The following is a 6,923-nucleotide window of genomic DNA, read 5'->3' as shown; positions in this document are numbered from 1 at the left end:
CTCACTGCTAGTGAAGTATCTGTCTGTCTGCCGGAGCGAGCTATATATCTGTCTGTCTCTCTCTCTCTCTATCTATCTATCTATTACTCGAAAGTTCGCGCGTCCGCGCTAGCTAGTCGTGAGTGGTCGATCCTATTATTTTTAAACTTCAAACTTCATTTGTTTTCTATTTTGATAAATTCTCTCTGTTGAAAATTATATTTTTATATTTTAAATAATTTGCAATTTCAGGAAATATGTTTTTATATTAAATTTGTGTTTTCTACTCACGACTAGCTAGCGCGGATGCGCGAACTTTCGAGTAATAGATAGATAGATAGAGAGAGAGACAGACAGACAGACATATAGCTCGCTCCGGTCAGTCATGGTATTAGCTGTCAGTAGCCAAAGAATCGACAGGCCAGCAACAGGCATGCAGGCAGACAGACAGATACTTCACTAGCAGTGAGCACTTTCACTTCTGACAGCTAATAGCATGATAGTGCCAAAAAAAAAATAACCGAAAGCGGGTGCGGTCCATGTCCTTTACATCCGCCAACTTCAGAAAAGTTTTACAGATTTTTACAGTTCAGGTGATGGCTTGGACCTGTAGTCGTCGAATCAGCTTTCTCCTTTCTGGTTTTGAGAAGCCCATTTTCTCAAAATTGGTACATAGGCAGTGTGTTACATATCCTAGTGCCCTAGTAATTACAGGTATAAGCCTGAATTTGTAATCTGGATAGAGTAGCTGTAGATATCTCAATAATTCAGTGTTCTCTTTTCCACTGATCTTCAACTTTGTTTACATCCACAAGGCTGCTGATTTCTACAACTGTACACAGTTTGTCTTCTCTGTACCAAATCATTATGTCAGGTCTATTGTGCTTACCTTTTATTGAGGTTTTCACTGGGACATACACACATTCGAACTAACACTGTCAACCATGCTTGTTGACAGTTCACTCAATTCTTATTTATTGTAATTGATTAGTCCACCTTCCGTCATGTGGGTGGGGGGGTCAGTATTCTCACATAACATCTCACATTTTTGAGAATTTAGCTCCACTCAGAACTTAATATCTTTTGGGTTTAGGGTCTATTTTAAATACTTCTATTCATTCTTTTTTCTCTTACTTGAACACAATCTGTTTAGGTGTTGGTACATCAAATGCATCATAAAAGACTTCCATTTGAATTTCGCTTCTTGCGAATGTTTCCTCTGTAAACCGTTTTATATGATGATTTATATGTCTCTTATGTTCGTAGCAGTGACATTTTACCAAAAATAACACTTTCCCAATCTGTTTAGTAATTACTCCATCTTCCTTCATTTCTTTACCGTTTTTATGCATTTTAAAGAATGTTGAACATTGACTTGTCTTAGCAAACATTAATTCCCCAGGTGACATTCCAGATGGAGTATTAGGATTTGGTGTCACTCGATATGCCTTCAAAAACTGTTGAAGTGTTAGGTCATCCATTATTTTGTTGTTTTGTTTTCATTAAAGCACTCTTAAATGTATTTACAAAACACTCCACTTGTCCATTTGACCTAAGATGATATGGGAGAGTGGTCACATGTATTTCAGGCCACTTAAACACTGTCTACCACAAGGTAATGTGAACCGTTAAGTGGACCACGGAATATCTGTTTTTTGGCCATGGTTCCCATTTTGTGGTAGGTGATTTTGCTGCTAGAGCACAGCCTTTGCATACTTTCACTAGTTCTTCAATCTCTTGGTCCATTCTTGGCCAATACACATAGCTTCTCATCACCAATTTCTTTCTTGAAATCCCCAGGTGACCAATGTGAAATTCTTTTAGTATTCGTTTTTGTAGTGTGGTTGGCACTACGACTCTTTGTGAGTACATTAGCACATTGTCAAAAATTGAGAACTGGTTTGAATTCATGTTGCACTCTGCAAAATGCATACTTTTATTTCTTTTTTCAACACTCAGAGTTCCTTTCATTTTTTTTTTTTTTAATTAATTCATCATTTTCCACTTTTAGTTTGATTTCTTCTAATGTAAAAGGTAATTCTCGTACAACATTACATAAAGTATTTAAAAGTTTTTTTCCTCCTTGCTGCAATCACAGTACCTTCAAACGGTTCAGTATTTTTTTATCAATCTTGATAAACAATCAGTGTGTTGTAATTTCTTAGATGGTATAAACTCCATCTTAAAATTGTAATTTAGTAATATAGTACCCCAGCATTGCAACCTATTAGCAGTATGGGTAGGGATTCCTTTCTTTGACCCATATATAAATAATGGATGATGGTCAGTCTGTACTTGAAAACTTCTACTGTGTAAGAATCTATGAAATTTTTTTACTGCAGAAATAATTGCTAGATCCTCTTTTTCAATTTGGCTGTAACTTTTCTCTGTTGGTTGCAGAAAATGCAAGACATAGGCAACAGCCTTCATGTTACCATATTTATACTTATGTAGAACTAGCAGTAATACCCATCATTGATTGGGTAATTACTTTTACTCAGGAACCACTTTCAAAGTATCATTATATATATATAATTTACTTCTCCTGTATGTGTGTATTTTATAAGAGAAAAATGTGTAACAATTGATGTAGAAAAAGGATCAATTTCTTGAATGAACTTCTGTTTGTTTATTATATGACACTAATAAGTGACTTGTATGTGTTATTTTATTTATCAATATACTAATGGCAATTATATGATACAGTTAATTTAAATAGGTAATTTACTCATTCTTGAATGTAATGATAGTAATGGCAAATTAAGTTGCATTAAGAGTGAATATTTCTTTATAAACAATATTTTTTGTTTTATTTCAGGGTGCATAAGCAAAAAGATTTGCTTTTGCTCCCACATGTGATGCCTCTACATAAGTTGGCCATGTGAAAAACATGGTTCAAGTTGCAATCCAGCAATTTTTAATGTTTGACCCTGACATTTATTAATGCTCAAGGCAAAAGAAATTTGGATAGGAAACTGTAACCACTTAAGTTGGAATGGGACTCTAGATGGTATAACTGGTATGCAAGGAATGAAGATGGTGTCACCTTTACCACAACTAGTGAGAATATTTGTCTCAATGCAGTTCCTCATAAGTTTGTGCTCTATTAGTCTTGTACCATTGCATAATTTTGGTTGAGACAGATTATGCAGTAGCATAATAGGAGTCCCTTTTTGTCAGGTGAAGACAACGAGGAGCTGTACCTGGTGGTTCTAGTGAGTACCCCGAAGGGGTAGTTAACACTCTCCTGATCATCAACAACACTATCAATTGAGTTACAAGTGAATACTTTTCCTGGATGTTTATTCAATAGCATATTATTAATGCTATTTACAGCAACATTTTTTGAAACCAGGATAGCTTGCCCACAGATCCAATCTGTATTGTTGTAATTATGAAGAAGATTTGGAAAGATTTCACCAAACCATCAACAGAATCAGCTGTATTACAAATTGGATTGAGTGTAAGAAACTGTTCTTCCTCAATTGCAACTCCCCCTTCACCAAGTTTCAAAAGCTACTCTGCAAATAGTTCAGCTGATTGATCTCTTGAAATCTTCAATCTCATATTTGTTGAAAGTTGAAGTGTTTTCACATGATGCCATAATACAGAAGACTTTATTGAAACATTGAGCTCATTCACTTTTGTTCCTCTTGGAACCTCATTGCCTTTTGACTGATCTTTCATTAACAATGTTGTCTTTCCCTCTACAATTGATTCTGGAACTGTACCATTATTATTATTATTATTAAAGGTAGTAAGCTGGTAGAACTGTTAACATATCAAATAAAATGCTTAATGGCATTTTTTCTATCTTCATGTTTTGAGCCCAATTCCACCAAAGCTGATTTTGCCTTTGTAATAATTTTGTGTGTTAGCTAAAATTGTTGCACATTCAATTTATAATTTCCAGTCATAACAAGTCTGTGCAATTTGTTTCTTTATGAGGTAACCAGTTTGTAACCGATGCTGTGTTATAGATACATTGGTGATTGATATAAATGACAAGAATTAGTTAATAGTTAAAATGACCTTTATTTACTGTTACTGTATAGAACAACTGCTTTGATTTGTTGTTGCGTAAAGATTAGCAGAAGTTCTGTTTTTATTTGTGTAGGTTGCCATGGTCATTTGTAGGTTACTGCTATGTAGCTGAAGGAAAGAGGAGAGAGAGAGAGAGAATTTATCTCTCTGGGTTGTTGAGTAGAGATAGTGAGAAATGCATGTTACCTTGGTAACAGCCATGAGTAAAGTAAGACAGACACATCTCTCTCTGACAGTGATGAGGAAATAAGGTAGGAATGTACTCAGCCAATTGCTTAGTAAAATAAAGGTATGTTAAAACTCCAGGTAGCCATTTTGCAAAGTTGAATATACACAGCACTAAAGTAGAAACAGACAACTGAGATGCCATTAAAATATCTATTGAGACAACTGATCATTAAAAGATGGATTTAATAAGCACAAACATTTATTTGTCAATCCTGATTAAAAATATGCAATGGTGTCAGAATCGACATGGTTCTTGTAGAAGACAAATACTCATGAATTCAAAATTACCTGGTTAATTGTAAATACTGCATGACCATCCAGGAAGAGTAGTTTCATTTCAGCTAGAAATTAAAAACTTCTGACTTAAGGTAGTACCAGTTTGAACAAAACAATGGAATTGTTAGTACCTTGTATACACCGAGTTATGTTTCTTTTGAGTGAATACCAGCCTCCTTGCTCAAGGAATAAATGTTTTGGAGTAAAATTAATACACACAGATATGTTGTTTTCAAGATATTACTTTTTTGAAATTATGATTTTCTTAAATATTTAGAATATTGCTTAAAATTATACTGAAACAGCAACACAATTTCATGAGGACAGTTCTAGAGTGTTCTTTTAAGACATTTGGAATATTTCCATGAGAGCCAAATATGAAATGAAATGAGCTTCAACCAGACGTTTTTGCATGTGTTGCTTTGCATGGTTTTTTTCCAAAGTTATATAGATAAGCATTTTCTTCATAGCTTTCATATATTTCCAAATATATATATTCAATAAACAGATATTTCTAAGGAAAAGCAGGCTCAGATTATTAGCTAAATGATTGTAAATGTGAAACTCAGAGTATTGGAATTAAGAACCTTTCATTTGGCAAGAAAGAGTTGCATGAATGTGTGTGCCAAATGAGATTAATTTTTATACTTATTTTCACTTTAAATAAGTACTAAAACTATAATTGTAAGTATCTTGCACAACAAAATGTACAATCTCATCATTGAAAAGATCTGTAAAATATTCACTTTCCTTTGTATCCAGCATGAGCATAAATCCATTTGAGATTTCCACCCAGATTGTGGTAGTGAAATGAATGTACTAATGGAGAAAAATCTGCATTTTTTGATTGAGAGCTAGTTGAAGCATCACTTTCTTCTGTGCTATCTAGAGCATTATCATCATCTACCTCATCTGATGATGAAAGAAAGTCAGGTGAAATTTCTTCATGGCTGTATAAATTTTCCACTTGTGACTTGATTTTTCCTTTTACTAAGGGTCACTTAAGCATATTTGTTGAAGTAGATGCTTGGATATCAACTGATGATGGCTGTATCCATGTTAAATTTTTGAAACATCACTTGATGAATTTTGCTGTTTAAAAGTTAAAGAACATTCTACATTTAAGTAATAAGTTCTGTAATTTATTGTTTCTAGGTGAATCATCAGAATCAACAGAAATATGTATACATGTGTGTGTGTGTGTGTGTAAATATGTACTAGTTATTAGTGATAAAAAGTAGTGTTAGTACTGAATAGCAATCTTTATACCCAACTTAATGTGGATATACTTTAAGTACACCATAAAATGGCAGTATTCTTCCTGAGAAATCATTTCATATAGACATACAGGGGTTGGACAAAATAATGGAAACACCTTAAAATTTCAAACAAATTTATTTTAATATGGGATAGGACCACTTTTGGCAATAATTACAGCTTGAATTCTACTAGGTATTGACTCGTATGGAAGTTTGAATTGTTTCCAAAGGAATTTTTGTCCATTCTTCAGCTAAAACAGTCTCCAGTTCTTGTAGTGATGATGGTGGAGGATATTGACTCTTTACTTGTTTTTCTAAAATGCACCATAAATTAGAAAATTACTATTTTTAAATCTCACAACGAGAGATGTTCAGCAACAGTACTTTGGAGTAAAGATTGTTTGCCAACATAACATGGCAGTCCTGGTTTAGGACGAAGGTTGCTGTAATTTAGCCCTAGGAGACATCGTCTCCAGCTGCCTATATGACATGATCTGTGTACTTATATTTTCGAACAAGGGAATCTAGCATCCCAACTCAGCTCAAAACAATATCTGTGTATCTAATAATAAATAAAAAATCAAACACTAATAATAAATCAAAAAACATAAAAATAAATAAGATTCTGTTGGTTTTATAGATATTTCAAAATTATAATGCTAGGTGTATCCGGAAATCGCGATACACAAATCTTGTTTTGAGCTGAGTGGGGGTACTAGATTCCCTTGTTCAAAAATATAAGGACACAGATCGTGTTGTATAGCCAGCTGGAGATGATGTCTCCCAGAGCTAAATTACAGCAACATTCGTCCTAAACCAGGACTGCCATGTTATGTTGGCAAACAATCTTTACTCCAATGCACCATAAATAATCAATAATATTGAGATCTGGTTGACTGTGGTGGCCAGATAAGATGTTCAACTTCACTAGAATGTTCCTCATGCCATTCAGTAACAACTTTAGCTGTGTGAATTGGTGCATTATTATCCTGAAAGATTGTGTTTCCCTCCGGAAACAGTTCCTTAACCATAGAATGAATTCAATCAGATAAACTGCTTAAATAGTCTTCACTATTAATTCTGCCCTGAAGGGAAACCACTGGGCCAGCGGATTTCCACGATATAGCCCCCCCCCCC

At 34.2% G+C, this 6,923-nt stretch overlaps 1 long non-coding RNA gene across 1 annotated transcript in view; it reads left to right on the top strand.

Moving 5' to 3' along the window:
• LOC128249617 (uncharacterized) overlaps positions 1-6,923 on the top strand; it is a 21,878-nt gene that overhangs the window by 1,201 nt on the left and 13,754 nt on the right. The window lies entirely within an intron of this gene.

This window comes from Octopus bimaculoides, chromosome 16 (assembly GCF_001194135.2).
Source record: "Octopus bimaculoides isolate UCB-OBI-ISO-001 chromosome 16, ASM119413v2, whole genome shotgun sequence".
Taxonomy (NCBI): domain Eukaryota; kingdom Metazoa; phylum Mollusca; class Cephalopoda; order Octopoda; family Octopodidae; genus Octopus; species Octopus bimaculoides.
The sequence above is the reverse complement of the archived record's forward strand: the minus strand, read 5'-3'. Positions and strand labels throughout refer to the sequence as shown.